Below are 16,856 nucleotides of genomic sequence, written 5' to 3'. Positions count from 1 at the left end.
TAATTTATTGTCAAATTAGTTTCCACATAACACTCAGGGCTCATCCCCACAAGTGTCCTCCTCCATGCCCATTCCCCCCTCCCCCCCACATCCATCAGTCCTCAGTTTTTGTCAGCATTCAAGAGTCTCTCATGGTTTGCCTCTCTCCCTTTCCCCCACCATTTCCGCCCTTCTTCTCCCCCTTGTTCCTCCGTCAAGTTCCTCCTAATCCTCCTATACGTGCAAACATATGATATTTGTCCTTCTCTGCCTGACTTATTTCGCTCAGCATAACACCCTCAAGGTCCATCCATGTTGCTACACATGGCCAGATTTCATTGTTTCTCATTGCCATGTAGTATTCCATGGTATAGATAAACCACATCTTCTTGATCCATTCATCTGTTGATGGACACTTAGGCTCTTTCCATGTTTTAGCTATTGTGGAGAGTGCTGCTATGAACATTGGGGTACATGTGCTCCTATGCCTCAGCATTTCTGTTTCCTTGGGTAAATTCCTAGCAGTGCTATTGCTGGGTCCTAGGGGAGTTCTAGTGTTAGTTTCCTGAGGAACCTCCACACTGTTTTCCAGAGGGGCTGTACCAGTTTACATTCCCACCAACAGTGTAGGAGGGTGCCCGTTTCTCCACATCCTCGCCAGCATCTAGAGTTCTCTGGTTTGCTCATTTTAGCCACTCTGACTGGCGTGAGGTGGTATCTCAGTGTGGTTTTGATTTGTATTTCCCTGATGAGGAGGGATGCTGAGCATCGTTTCATGTGTCATACAGACTATTTCTACTACCCTAAAAATCCTCTGTGCTAAACCTACTCACCCCCTCCATCCCCTGACCTCTGACAACAACTGATCTTTTCACTGTCTCCGTGGTTTTACCTATTCCACAGTGGCATATAATTGGAATCATATAGTGTAAAGGTTTTTCAGATGGCTTCTTTCACTTATTAATATGATTTTAAGTTCCTTAATGTATTTTCACAACTTGGTAGCTTATTTCTAGTGTTGAATAACGTATTTTATCATCTAATGTAACACAATTTATTTATGTATTCACCTACTGAGGGACATCTTGGGACCTTGGTTGCTTCCAAGTTTTAGCAATTATGAATAAGGTTGCTATCAAAATCTGTTTGCAGGTTTGATGTGGACATAAGTTTACAACTCCTTTAGCAAAATACCAAGAGTGTGATTGCTGGACCATATGGTAAGAGTAGGTTTAATTTTGTAAGGACCACCAGACTGTCTTTCAAAGTGGCTACACCACTTTTCATTCCCACCAGCAATAAATGAAAATTCCTGTTGCTCCAGATCTTCACCACCATTTGGTGTTGTCAGTGTTCTAGATTTTGGTCATCCTAATAAGGGACATTAAAAGTACAAGGTAATGATAAATTAGTGTTTGCTTTAAAAAAAGAGAAAACATACATATATACTATATTTCACTGATCCTAAAGTTGCTGTTTAATTGCTTACCAGAGGAGGGGTACCTGGGTGGCTCAGTCCGTGAAGTGTCTGACTTCTGCCAGGTCATAATCTTGTGGTTCATGAGTTCAAGCCCCACATCAGGCTCTGTGCTGACAGCTCAGAGCCTGTTGCCTGCTTCAGATTCTGTGTCTTCTTCTCTCTCTGCCCCTCCCCAACTCATGATCTGTCTTTCTCTCTCAAAAAATGAATAAGCATTTGAAAATTAAAAAAAAAATAGTTTATCAGAGGAAAAAAAAGATCTAAGAATACTATATTAAATGAAGACATCTATTTAAATAAAAAATGTGCATCTTGGAAATATGGAGTCATGTTATGAAAAAAATGGGTGATGCAAAAGCAGTAAAAAATGTTACAATTTGCAATGTAATTTGAAATTTTAAATGGCTATTTTACTTTTATGGTTTTGTTGGAAATATTACTATTTGGCCATTTTAATTTAATTTACTCTCTTTAGTGAATATATCTATTTATTGAATGCTTTTGGTTTTCCTGTGTTTTAAATTATGTTTCAACTTAGTACTTGGTACTAAGTACTTGGTAGCATGTTTTATATGTGTTAGTGTTTCAATTGAATTATTGAATGTGTTATTTGGGGTTTTATGATATCAACCCTGTGCTTGGCACATAGATATGCCAAGAGTATTTGTGAAAGTACACTGCTTCTGTAGCATACATACTCTTTTATATATAGAATGTTAATTTGGAGAACCTAATGTAGTATGTCTTACAGATGTAAAAGAAGGTGGAAAGGGGCCATTCTCCACTCTTTAATGGAGTATTTCAGATTATGTTTCACATAACTTGGGCTATGTGACCCTGTGGATAGAATGAGCTTTAGGTTCTCATTCTTCTTAAAAGTTTTAGAGGTCGTTTGTATCCCTTAATTTTAGCTCACCACTGTGGGACAATACTTTTATCTTTAGTGTTCAGAAAATCATAAAAACTAAAGATTGAAAAAAGAAGCAAACACATAGCTTTCTGAGGTCTTTATGAGAATTCAGGAGAAAAAAATATTAGTGCAGTCTAAGCAATATCATTCATCACTATGTTATCAGCAGAGTTAAGTAATTTTGTGAACTTGTTAAAATAAAAAAAAATCATATGCAAATTACATTGGTATTTGAGATATTCCTTTTTCAACAAATAGAACTGACTTGTGGATAATGATGTTCCTTAAGTCATTAATATAAGGATTGAAACTTATAATAACATTATTAATGATTTCTTAATTCCTAATCCTGCTCACAAATGTCTAATTAACCAATGTGGATAAGAGTTGGAAATCAAACTATGGAAAATAACTATTGATGGCTACATAGTTAAGGGGGAATGGGGAGAGAGTGATTTCAATTATCTGAGGATTTACACAATTAAATTTTTTTAATGTTTATTTATTTTTGAGACAGAGAGAGACAGAGCATGAGCAGAGGAGGGGTAGAGAGAGAGGGAGACAGAATCTGAAGCAGGATTCAGGCTCCAAACTGTCATCATAGAGCCCAGCGCGGGGCTCGAACTCACGAACCACGAGATCATGACCCGAGCAAAGTTAAACGCTTAACCGACTGAATCTCCAGGAGCCGTTGGATTTACACATTTTTAAAGTTATCTACTAAAAGACTAGGCCAAGTGTTTTACAGAAGTGAAAACTATTCAAATAAAATTAATATTCAGTTAATCATCAATGTTAATAATTATATATCAAAAGAAAAGTAATACATGAAAACCTAAAGAGTACAAATATACTTAGCTACAAATAAAATACATATTTATCTGCAACATTTAAAATTTTAAGTTTTGTCTTTGCTGTTCTTCCCTTTCCCAGAAACTGTCTATTAAATGAAAATGAGTCAAAAGACCTGACAGAAGGGCTTTACTTGGCCTCATATGTAGTAAGAACAACCGAGCCCAGGCCAATACTAAGATTGCCAGCATCTTGGTTCTGGAGGGCCATATTAGAAAACATGTGGGTGGAGGTGCCTGGGTGGCTCAGTAGGTGAGCATCTGACTTTGGCTCAGGTGATGATCTTGCAGTTGGTGAGTTTGAGCCCCACATTGGGCTCTCTGCTGTAACACATGGAGCTGGCTTCTGATCTATTCCTCTCTCTGCACCTCCCCTGCTTGTGCTCTCTTTCTCAAAAATAAATAAAACCTTTAAAAAATATGTATGGCCATTTGGTTTCTTCGTCTCAGATAGCCTTTTATCTCCTCTTGTCCTAAAACATTTTATCTCCGCCCTTCCCTAGAACTGTGGTGTGTTCACTTTCTCTTGGCATTAAGATTCAATGGACATGCTTCAGGATTTTGCCAGAGAAAAGTGGGACCTTAAACATGAAGGGTGCTGGTTTCTCACCCCGCTTTTAACAATCCTGCTCCACTTTCATCTGTTCTGTATATTGGGCTTTGCATAAGATTAACTTAGGAAAGCCAGTCCAACTTAAAAAAATTTAAGTTCAAAAAGTTGGGTGTAAGTTAATATAGAGAATGTTATGCAGAGCCAGCATTCTTCTGTCCTATTGATGACAGTCTGAGTAAAACCTCAGGGACACGTTGTCAAGAAAATCAGGCTCCATCAGTAAATTGTTTTTCAGTATTCATGACTAGGTGCTCTATATCACATTGAACCAACGCTTTTATAAATCAAAACCAGATAATCTCACCAGTTTCTATGGTGCTGAAGCGTGATAAGGAAATGAATTTGAACTAAATGCCATGAGAAAAGGACAGACTTTCTTTTAAGAAAATATTTTTTGTTACAATGAGAAAATCCGGTTTAAAAAAGCTTTAGTCAGAATGTGCCCCTATATCATGATCATGCCAGTGCTTTGATGGCTCCTAGGTACCAGTGGGCCAGTGAGATATATAAAATCTAAGCTTCTAAGTGTTAGACTGGCTTCCATTCTTCCTGAATTACCACAGGACTCCAGAGACCCACATCTACTAAGTGGAGGGATGTCCAGTAAGGAGTTATATAATTGTTCATTTTACCTCCTCTATATTTACATGGAATTTACATGTGTCAAATCATTTCTAATTATTTCTCTCCATAATAACATGATATACTTATATCAATTTTTTTGAAAATCAGCTTCATTAAACAATGACCAGACATAAGCATTATCCCTTGTCAATTTTTAAGCCAAAAAACCATGTCATTGTATTGATTTAAATTTTTATTACTAGTCATGTTAAATTTTATGTTCATAAGTTAATAAAACAAAATGTTCATGAAGATTGTTGAACTAAATGAGCACATGAACTTGTCTCCTTCTCAGTGTAATAATTCTTTTCATAGCATTTCTGATAAAGGAATTATTTGGTTGGCTTTCCACAAGCTGTTTGACAATGTTTTCATCCTAGATCCTGTTGTCTAATTCCAAAATGCTGAAAGAATTTTTAAGTAGCTATCTCTGCTATTTTTTTTTTCATTTTGTTCCATTTAAGAGGAATGTTAAAGGATTCTTAGGTCTTTTTCTTTATGTCATCAAACAATTGATTAAAATACTACCAACTGACCTATCACATCAGTTTCCTAAAACAAACAAACAAATACAGCATATGAAGTAATTTTGTCCAAAAAGTATTAGCAGTATATTAATCTGGTTTTAATTTGGGCAAGCTGAACATTTCTTTTGAAACTAATTTGAACTCAGTAATTTGGTGGATTATATTTCATAACTTTGGCTGAAGGAGGAAAGCTCATCAACTAAGAAAAAAACTCTTAACATCACTTTCAGAAGAAAATTATATAGAAAGAAATTCAAGTTAAAAAATAGAAGTGTTAGTTTTCATAATAATTTAATTGCTTACATAATGTTTCCTATCTGTTCAGATTCTGTTGTTTCTTTAACTACCTAAAAATTATTTATATTTTCTCTGAAGTGTTCTATCAACATCTCATAATAACATAACAATGATTTTGTACTTAATAATTATGGATTTGTTTGCAAGGAGGCTTGAATAGGACTTCAACAATAGAAGTTGCAGAAAAATACTTTCCATAGTCCCTAAATAATCATGTAGCAAAAAATCAGTTGAACCACTTTAGAATTAAAAATTTTCATTTAAAAAATTTGTTTGCAAATGGCTGGTATTTCTAAGATAAAATCTAATCCTATACAAGTTTCTGTAACAGGAAAATGTAGGCCCTTTCAGGTTGAAGAATTGTTACTAAAGACCAAATCTTACTTGATACTTCTTGAATTCTGATAACTAGATACCTAATTCTGATAAACAGTCACCATAGAAAAATACACATCACAATCTAATTGTATTTGAATGATGGATAGGTGGGATCTGTCTTGTTTTACCTGAGAACGGTTATACCAACTTTGTTTTATGAGTTGCATTTAATTTTTCTTTTTACTTTAGTCTATGATTACTTACATGGAGGTGATTACCTTAATATACTGTGAGAGATTTCTACTGAGGTGTATTGGCCCATATAATATTAACATCAGAATTTATATTAATATATTATATAGTATATAATTATACTAATATGTATTTGGCTAATATATAATTTTGCCATACATTAATATAAATATTTATAAGTGATATATATGTATGTATGAATAGGAAACACGTAACAGTTCAGAGAGCATTTTGTATACATCCATTTGTTTGAAACTCACAACAATTTGTAAGAGATAGTATTTTTATTTTATAAGTAGGAATTCTGAAGATATTCAGATAACAATAAATAGGTCAAAAATAAAATACAGATTTTTAAACTGTATTGTTTTTTAAAGCATACTTACTTTGTTTTTTTAATGATATATGCTCATAAAAAATTCAAAGACTCAAAATCTGAATTCCCAACAATAATCATTATCCATCTTCTCTGAATGTATTCCATTTATATCTCTCAATATACAGAAAGTGAGAGGGGAAGTTAGATGGCTAGTTAGAAAGAAATGACTTTTGAAAATGAGATGATATGATATATTTTCATATAAAGATAGGAAATATCTATTTAGTTTTTACTTCAATGTAAGGGAAATAAAAGGAACAGCAGTAAAGATGAAGAAATTGGTGACCTTACATGCTTCTTCATAAAAAGAAAAGCTTGCCTCTAAATTTAAAATGGTCATGACCACAGTTGATTAATATGTTTTTTGACTGTTTCAACTATGCAAAGTATCCACTGACTCCCTGCCAGAAAGGAAGAGGCAATTATCACCTTATAAAACCCACACTTGCTTAATTTTAATTTTTAAATAGATTCAGTACTCATCATTAGGTATTTTTGATTTATCCCTATTTTCTATTTATTGAGCTATTCTGTTAATCTCTTGGTTGACTAGATTTCATTGTTAGTTTGTATGTCTGTGTGTTAAAAAAAAAAAAAAAAACATAAAAAAGAAAGCTTCCATGAGCTAAGTTAACTAATGCATTGCATAGTTGCCAATGCCTCTCTGTTGATGATAGATGAAGGAACACTTGGTGGAGTATACAATTTTGATTTATACTTTCACATTAGAGCTGTACAGTCAGTTCTCAACTATCTCCTAATGTTAATTATCTGTAAGTCATAAGTATCTTCATCAAAAAGGGTTATAAATATTTTCCTAATATGATTCAACATTCTCTTTTAGTACATGGGCTTCGAGATACCAAGGATATTTAGCCTGGAGAAAGGAAACAAGAGATGTATAATATTTATCCAGCTAAAGGGCCATTAGCAAGAAGGCAAGTCTTCCTTATCCTGTTTAATCTGGGCCAGGTGCCCTTTTACTCGCTTTCATAGAATTCTGTACTTCCTTTTAACATACTATTTATGAGATTGTTTTATGATCGTCTGCATACAAATCTAGACTGAATTCCTTGAGTACAGAAACATAATAAGCACTCAATAATTTTTTTTTATTTAGAAGGATTAAGTTCATCTTGTATTGATTTGTAGTGACTGCCAAGAATACTATGTTGAGAGTGATTTTGAGGCCACTGCTAAATCAGCAGTGAGGGGTACATTGATCAATTAGCAATGTCTGCTCTTAGCAGAAGAATGAGAAGTGGTGCCAAAGGTGACAAATATTGTTCATCATAGATCAGATGCGATTTATTTACTGCAGATGGCAGAATCAGGACCATTAGATGAATACCATAGGAGGTAGATTTGGGCTCAATATAAATAAGTGTTTAAATGGTTAAATAATTTTAAAAGTTGACTTTGGTGCTAGAGTCACTGGGTAGGTAAGTTTCCTCTCCCTGGAATTTTTAGCACATAGGTTAGCCAAGTATTTGAGAAATATTAAACATTATAGATACTTCCCACTCTATGATTCTAACCTTGTAGGACACAGTTTATCAATGAGACCAATATTTGGTGAAGGAATTGATTTCAAAGCAGAGAAGCATTGTTAGGTATATGAAATAATTTTTCAATCTCAAGTTTTATTGAACTTATGGAATTTATATAGTTTAAGTCTGAGAATATTTAAGTGAGAATAAAGAATCCTGGAGTTACATGTTTGAGGATGCCATGTAACCATACTAGGTGATTATTTCCTAACTTCGTAAATAAAACCATCTACCAGGTTGCTTAAGCTAAGCAACACACGTGTGTTCTTGATGACCTTGACAAGAGGAGTTTTGATGAGGGGTGGGGGTAAAAGTTTGAGTGACTTAGGAGGACAGGAATTGGAAACAGCAAATATAAACATCTCTGTCAAGGAATTTTGCTGCAAGGTAAAGAAATGATGTAGGTTGTGGATGGAGCAGGAAATCAAGTGTTGTTTGTTTCCTTTTAGGCTGAGGTTACATCACATTGATATTGTTTTTGTGTTGATAGAAATACACATGTAGAAAACAAAAAGTTGATGATGTAGAGGAGAGATGACCAATGTGTGAGTAAGCGATGTGAATATGTCAGACAGAATATGATTTACTGTACCAGTAGAGAGAATGGCTTTGGACAGAGTGTAAGTGGCTTATTCATAGGAAGGCAAAGAAATTGGGTGCAGTCACTTATAAGTGGGTAGATGTGAAATGGTATGGAAATCTATGGAAGTTTTTCCTCTTTTTTTCCCCTAATGAAATAGAAAGCAAACCCATTAGCTAACAGAAAGTCCCAGTTTTCTGTTCTGTTTAATGAGAGGAATTTAGGAAGAATGAGATTTCTCATTTTTAAATGAGAAAATTGTTTTGCAGAATCAAGTCCAGTATATAGCTGTGCATAATATTTTTAATGGTTATCTCTCTAGTCTTATGTTAAATGGAAAACTAAGTAATATGATGTTCTTTCATTACTATAAAATAAACAAATGTCAAAATACCTTAAATTGTAAAATTTTAGGTGTTGAAATGATTGACTAGTAAAAAACATTGCTCTTCATAACAGGTTCTATAAAGTACTCTCAGACTAAAAATATCTTTTATTCTTGAAATCCAGCAAGTACACTGGAACTCATTTCTTACCATCTGGCATTATTGCCTTGCTAGATAAAGAGAGTAATCACTCTGCTCTATAATTTTTTTTTTATAATACAGATTTTTAAATTGATTTGTCTCAGTATATATGTGAAGTTTAGTCAGATATATGTTTAATTTTACTTTAGGTTTCATGGATTTTTTTCAAATTTATTCAGTTTATTTAAAGAAAAAGAATCATTAATCATTTTGTTTTCTTAGTCTCTCTGTGAATTAGGTATTCATATAATTAAAAATTAAACCCCTCAATTTCAAAGTGCTGTGATAAAAGTATTTTCACTTCAGTTTAGATGCATAACTTGTTCATTCTTACATTTAAATTAATCATGATCGACTTTCAGATGTGTTAAAAATCTACACTGAAGGCATGATGATGAATCTGGTATTGCAATTTTGTTGGTATGTTTCTATCTACAGGCCTGAGAAGCAGAGATGCAATTGATAGACTACACCTTTTTGACTTGTATTCTATTCAATGCTTGTCTCTAATTTTTCACTGTGTTAAAGAGAAAGCTAAAGAACATAAACGCAGAAGTGTATATATTTTTTCTTACAAAGAACTCAACACATTTTGATTGCCAGACAAAAACCACAAATCTTGTTTTACTTGCTTACAATTATTCACCTCTTATAGGTATCTTCAGTTAATGGTCAGCTGGAAAGTTCAAAAGAACCATAATTTATCAGGTTTTTGTATACTATGCCTCAAAACCACTATGCAGTTCTATAGTATATGATAGTATCTGTTTCATATTCCCTGTGGCTTCAATGTTTGGTATTTTATGGTACCGTGAGTCTTTAAATATTGCTAATTCTTGTTTAACTGTAATAGTGCATCAGTTCTGAGCTGTTACCATAATTCCTCAATCATTCCAGATGAGTTCATACTTGCTATATGAAATGCAGGAGAATAATCCTAAATATGCTTGATATTTGTTAAGAGATTAGATACTTTACTGAGTGCATGAAGACTTAGAAGAATTAAGCTGTGGTATGACAAGCCATATGTAGTTAAGCAGTTCAGATTTACTGCTTTGGTTTGGAATTATTTCTCATTCTTTTTAGACAATTTGTCCACATGCTATTCATCCTCAGGGCCACTTTCTTTTAGAATATCCTTTTGGCGATGAATGTTTCAAATGTGTTGGCCCAGCATCTTCATTATACAGATAAGGAGTGCAAACCTTGAAGAGCAAAGGACGTCTGCTTCTAACTCTTTTACGGTAAAGGATTGCTCCCATTATTGATAGTGTTTAATACCAGTGCTGTGCTATTAAAGTTGTCCAATCTTGGTGCAAAGTTCTTTATAGCTGCTCTCAATCTTTTCTCTGCTGGTACAATTTTAAGACTAATTTCTAGTAGGATTCTGGGCTAATTAAATGATAGTGGAAAAGCATTTTCCATCATTACTGTTGGAACAGGAATAGTAAATCACCAAAGGTACAAATTGGGAACTCTGTCTTAATATCATTAGACAGAGGAAGGCACACAGAGAATTCTTATAAGTCAAACCCCAGTATTTAATGATTATACACATCAGTTCTTTCAGAGTAGTGCCCAGAAGTTGCTGGAAGCAGGCATCTCTGCAACTTTAGCCATTTGTTGTTTAATATGTGGAAGAGAGAGAACAAGATACAATTTCTTCTAAATCTAAGCAGGAAAATATGTACTCTTTATAAAAATAGAAACCATTGGTGTGCATTCTTTATGAAAAAAAAACCTATAAGCTTAACTCTGCTTGAATCAATAAATATTCAACAATCAGAAATAGGGTTGTGATCAACATTGATTCATTTGGGTGTAGATGCCTGTAAACAGTTTCAAAAATTGACTGAAGTTAGCAGAATTTTGAATGGAGTCAGTACAATGGAAATAACATTTGATGAGCCCTCCCTTGTGCAAATCCTCCCTAGCCCCAATTAAGCTCTACCACTCAAGGCATATTACTTAACTTCTCTTAGCCTCAATGTACTCATTATTTATTTATTTATTTATTTATTAAAAATTTTTAAGTTTATTTTGTGAGAAAGATAGAATACATGCACAAGACAGGAAGGGCAGAGAGAGAGGGAGAGAGATTCCCAACCAGGCTCCATGCTCAGTATGGAGATCAAGGCAGTGCTTGATCTTATAACCGTGAGATCATGACTTGAGCCAAAATCCAGAGTCAGACGCTTAACTGACTGAGGCACCAAGGCACCCTGTTCATTTTTAAAACACCATATTTGGATTAGGTAATTTTGAACCTCATAGCTCTGAACCCCGTCATCCTTATAAAATGACAGGTTTCTTGGAAAAAGAGAAAAAATCATGTGTACTCTAAGCTAATTTTTTGGGGAGAGATACCATCTCGCTGTCCACATTACTCTTAATGATATACTGCAACCACAATTCCTTGTTCTCTCAATTTAAACTTAATAGTATTGATATGACATTTATAAACCAAAGGAATCAAAGAAGAAAGCCAAAGTCACATATCTGTAGTGGGGGGCAAGAATATCATCTGGATTTGGTAGGTGAAATGAGTTATGGGATCATAATGGAAGAAGTATATGTAGCATAGAGAAACTTTCAGAGAGTACAAAAAGAGAGCCATCAGTATTTTTCTGACCAGCTAGAAGGACAGCTGCATGTTAGGAAATGTATCTGTCTCCCTCTACAGCTTGATTCCTTGAGATAGTCTCCCTTGCCAAGGATAGCTGTAAGGGAAGGCATACAATGGAGATTATGAATCCATCCTCATTCTTAGTAGTAAGATTAATAATTGCCATCATTGACATCTGAAGAGAAGATGCTACTTTTGACAGTGATGGAAGAGTTGAGTGTTTGAGGAGAAGGGGTGATATAACCTTAATTGCTTTAAGGCCTGTATTAATCTGCTACGTGAAAAGATGACTCAAGTCTAGCACTATAGTTGCTCATTGCCCAGTGGCTCCCACCTATTTAAAGAAACTTCTGGACACCTGAGTGCTTTAGTCAGTTGAGCGCCCAACTCTTGATTTTGGCTCAGGTAATGATCCCAGGGTCCTGAAATCGAGCCCTGTGTCAGGCTCCCTACTGAGTGTGGAGCCTGTTTGAGATTCTCTATCTCCCTCTCCCCCACTTGTGCTCTCTATCTAAAATTAAAAAGAGAGAGAGACAGAGACAGAGAGAGAAAGAAAGGAAGAAAGAAAGAGGGAAGGAAGAGGGAAGAAAGAGGGAAGAAAGAGGAGAGGAGAGGAGAGGAGAGGAGAGGAGAGGAGAGGAGAAGAGAGGAGAGGAAAGGAGGAAGAAGATCAGAGTCTGACAGTGAACTGCAGCATAAGAACAAAGAAAACATTGAAGAAAACATGCAGAAGTTTTCAGTAGTGAGTGGAGCTTGTCTCCACAGCTAAGAGATAATGGAGACAGAGTGGTCAACACTTTGCATCATGGCTGAGAGGCCAGAAAGGATGAGAACAGAGTTGAGGCCTTTGGTTGGCTCTGAAACAGGCCACTGTTACTCTCATCATTTCTCTTTTCAGACTCGTTTCATTTTTTCAACCTGAATGCTATTGATCACTGCAGGTGTGATAGGTTTTCCAACTCCAAGGGAATTTTAAAGTATGTTTGGATGACTTCCCAGGATGAGCCCAGAGAGCCAATGAATATTGACTGTTTCCTCTACAGTTTCTAAACTGTTTCGTCATCGCCTTTATAAATATGCTGCCCCTTCACTTTTTATCATTGCCCTTGTAATCCATATGTCAGTAATTACTATTATGCCCTATCAATACTCTGACTTTTTAATAAGCATTTCTACCATAAAAAGTACTTGACAGCTATCTTTCTTTTTCCATGATAGGAATGAAAAGAAAGTGAGGTTAGTAAAGGACAAATGTGGGAAAAAGGAAGAAACCCTGACTGGATATATTGGGGGAGGAATACAGAATATAAGATTAGGTATAGAATGGGGCATGTAGGTGGCTCAGTCAGTTAAGTGTCTGACTCAATTTTGGCTCATGTCATGATCTCATGGTGTGTGGGTTTGAGCCCTGCATTGGGCTCCATGCTGGCAGTGCAGAGCCTGCTTGGGATTCTCTCTCTCTCTCTCTCTCTCTCTCTCTCTCTCAAAAATAAATGAAGTAAACTTAAAAAAAAAGGTTAGTTACAGAATACAGCACATTTGTGAATGATCAATATTAACTGAAACAAATAATTATTATATATTTGGAATTTTTCTCTAATATTCCCATGTATTACTTCCCCAATGGACTTGGCTTACTTTATATACATGTCTGTGTACAAACACTGCTAGAAGTCAGACATTTGAAGACAGAAGAGGAAAGTGAAAGAAATGAAAAATAGAGAGGGTAATGTGTCTCCAAAAATTAAGGTTTAAATGAACTATTATAACTGAGCACATACCATAGCTCAGTTTTTGACTGAGCTTTGACAATTCTAGAACATGAGGCAATAGAAGAATATTTAAATAACGGTGGTTTTACCTTTCTGCATAAATTGTTGCTTTTACCATACAGTAAGCTCCTTTAGGAACTGAATAAAATTTGTGTATGAATACAATAGCATAGTAAAAAATGCACATTTTTGAGTCAGGAATATCCTAATCCAAAGACACTAAGTCATAAAACTCCTAGAAGCAAACATAGGCAGTAATTCCTCTGACATGGACCTTGGCAGCATTTTTCTAAACCAGTCTCTTCAAACAGGGAAACAAAAGCAAAAAGAAGCTATTGGGACTACACCAAATAAAGCTTTTGCCCAGCTAAGAAAATCATCAATAAAACAAAAGCAACCTCCTGAATAGGGTAAGATATTTACAAATGAAATACCCAGTAAGGGGCTAAGGTCCAAAATATATAAAGAACTTACAAAACCAAACACCAAAACCCCCAAATAATCCATTTAAAAATGGGCAGCAGACCTGATAGACATTTTCCAAAGAAGATATAGAGATGGCGAACACACACATGAAAAGATGCTCAACATCACTTGTCAACTGAGAATGCAAATCAAAACCACATTGAGATATCACTGTATACTTGTAAAATGCCTAGAATAAAAAAGACAAGAATTAATAAGTGTTGGTGAGAATATGGAGAAAAAGGGACCATCATACATTGTTAGTGGGAATCTAAATTGGTACATTGTGGAAAACAGTATGGAAATTCCTCAAAAATGTAAAAATAGGGCTCCAAGGTGGCTCAGTCAGTTAGTGCCCAGCTCTTGACTTAGCTCAGGTCATGATCTTGCAGTTCATGAGATCAAGCTCTGCATCAGGTTCTGCACTGATAGCACAGAGCCTTCTTTGGATTCTCTCTCTCCCATCTCTCTCTGTTCCTCCCTCAAAATAAATAAAAATGAACTCTAAAAAAAATTAAAAATAGAACTACTGTATGATCCAGTAATTCTGCTGCAACGGGTATTTATCCAAAGGATGAGGGAAACACTAATTTGAAAAGATTTTTGAACCTCTGTGTGTATTGAGCATAAGTTACAACAGCAAAATTATGGCAGTTAAGGTTTTTTTATTCCCATATTACACATGAAGAAACTTAATCTCTTGTCTAAAATCACAAAGACAGTAAGTAGCTAGATTGGTATCTGGACCCAAGTATTCCATCTCCACGGCATACCTAGTGTATTTAAAGCATTGATGTGGATCAGTTTTTTAACATCTCATTCTCTGTCTGACAAAATTATTTTCAGTAAGATTCATGTAAAGTCATGTAAAGTCCTTTTCTCAATTCACTCTTTAATTTTAAGATAATTAAATTCTTGCAAAGAACAGTAAATTCAAACTTTATTTAAATTTAGTAGTTAGTGTATGAGACAAAGTGTTCACTTACCAAACAAAAATATAACATTTTGTATTTCTCTGTTTCATAATTTATAAAGTTTTAAAAAGCCAGGTGGTCACATAAAATGACAATTCAAATAACTGAAGTATGGTTTCCTTATTTTTATACTTATTGTGCCATTATTTATTTGAATTTCTCTGTAAACTAAGGAATATGTATTACCACTAGGTTAAAGCCACAAAATGTGACCTTAGAAAGTTTGAACAATTCTGCATCCTTGAGAACTCATTTTCTTTTTTCTTTTTTTTAATGTTTTATTTATTTCTGAGAGAAAGAGAGAGAGAGAGAGCATGAGCAGGAGAAGTTCAGAGAGATAGGGAGACACAGAATCCGAAACAGGCTCCAGGCTCTGAGCTGGCTGTCAGCACAGAGCTTGAACCCACAAACCGTGAGATCATGACCTGAGCTGAAGTTGAACACTTAACCAACTGAGCCACCAAGATGCCCCGGGAACTCATTTTCAAAAGAAATACATACAGCTGATTCCACATGGATCAGAGGCCAATTGTATAACTAGGAATTCTCAGAAATAATTTCTATATAGAATACTATGTCATTAAAAGATCTATTATACAAATGTGTTAATTTGGAGCTTATATATAATCATGAAATCTTAGTAATGATTGTAGCAATTATTTGGAACTTAGTCAACCAAAAGATGTGTTCAGGGAGGAGTATTTCATCATGGAAGCTGATGAGAATTACCCAGGCAGGGTGGTAATAAAAAGACAGACTTCTGTTTGGTGTTATTATTGTTTTTAAATTGTCTACAATGCATCCACCTTATTTCTTACACAGGGGTAGATGGTTTTCACTGTGCCACTATTGGTATTCCACTATTGGGGTGCCATGAGAGCACCCATCCCTATAAGGCTCTCATGGAATAAGAAATCATTATTGAAGCAAGTTCAATTGCATTTTAATTCAGATCTTTTAAGAAATGTTTTTCTAACTGACATCAGTTGGTTAATTGATGGCTAATGAAAAGTTGCTCTGCTTTTCTGTTTCTTGCTTTATGGGATATAATTGTTCCTGTCTTGACCTCTTCTCTTTCTTCACACTAACACACCATTTGCTGGGAGTGCTTACCCCCAGTCTCACGTGGATATGTGGGCGAGCATACTGCCCAAGTGGTTTCCACTTAACACCAGCTTGTGCCACCAAGATGCACAAGAAATAAGCTGGTAAATGATGCAATAAAGAGAGTGTTGCTTTTACATTTTAAAAACATACTGCGTATTTTAGTCTATTCTTGACTTTAGTTAAACCATATTTCAACTTCTTCTAGTTTATAGGCATAAGCCTGAAGTAAGCTTGTGTCCTTATTTGTACAGTTATGGATAGTAAAGACTCCTTCCTCTAAATATTTAGAAATTCCCAAAGATTCTTGATTTCTTCTGCTTTCGTGCTTTTATGCCTGGTGTGGGTACTTTATACCGTCTTTTTTTTAATTCTCACATAAAAAAGGGAAGAAAGGAAAGAAAAGGGAAAAGTAAGAGAGAAAAAAAGAAAGAAAAATATCTACTTATAGAGACATGCCTGATAATTTACCTTATGTTCACACTCCACCACTTAGAATATTAAGAACCGATCTTTTACATTTCTATTGTCCAACATTTAGAGTTAGAATCTACCTAGTCTTCTTACATTTTCCAAGTGATCTTTGTCTCATCCCCATGTTCTTTTTTTAAGAATACTTTCCCTATATGTGCATACAGTTTAATCAAAGAGAACATGAAGTCTTCATCCTGCCCCATACATGTAAGATTCATTGATTGAACAAGAGCTTCCAATATTAACTTTTGTACCAAACTCTCATAAGACCTATTTTCTCAGTAAATCACTTTACCTCCTAAAAGCCATTCTGGGTAATAAAGATGACTTTACAACTTTGTATATATGTAAAACACCTTAATCAGTGCAAATTATAAAGAACCATTAATAGACTACAGCAGACCACATTCCAATCTCTAAACTGATTAAACGCCATTCTGAAGGTAAAAGAGTAGATATTTTTGCTTTATAGAAACCTGCCTGACCAATGTAATTTCAGTTTGAGACTATTTTAGAAAGTAGAATAAAATTTATTAGGGATGTACCTCCCAGTT

This window comes from Hyaena hyaena, unplaced genomic scaffold (genome assembly GCF_003009895.1).
Source record: "Hyaena hyaena isolate Hyena2069 unplaced genomic scaffold, ASM300989v1 scaffold_1424, whole genome shotgun sequence".
NCBI lineage: Eukaryota > Metazoa > Chordata > Mammalia > Carnivora > Hyaenidae > Hyaena > Hyaena hyaena.
The sequence above is the reverse complement of the archived record's forward strand: the minus strand, read 5'-3'. Positions refer to the sequence as shown.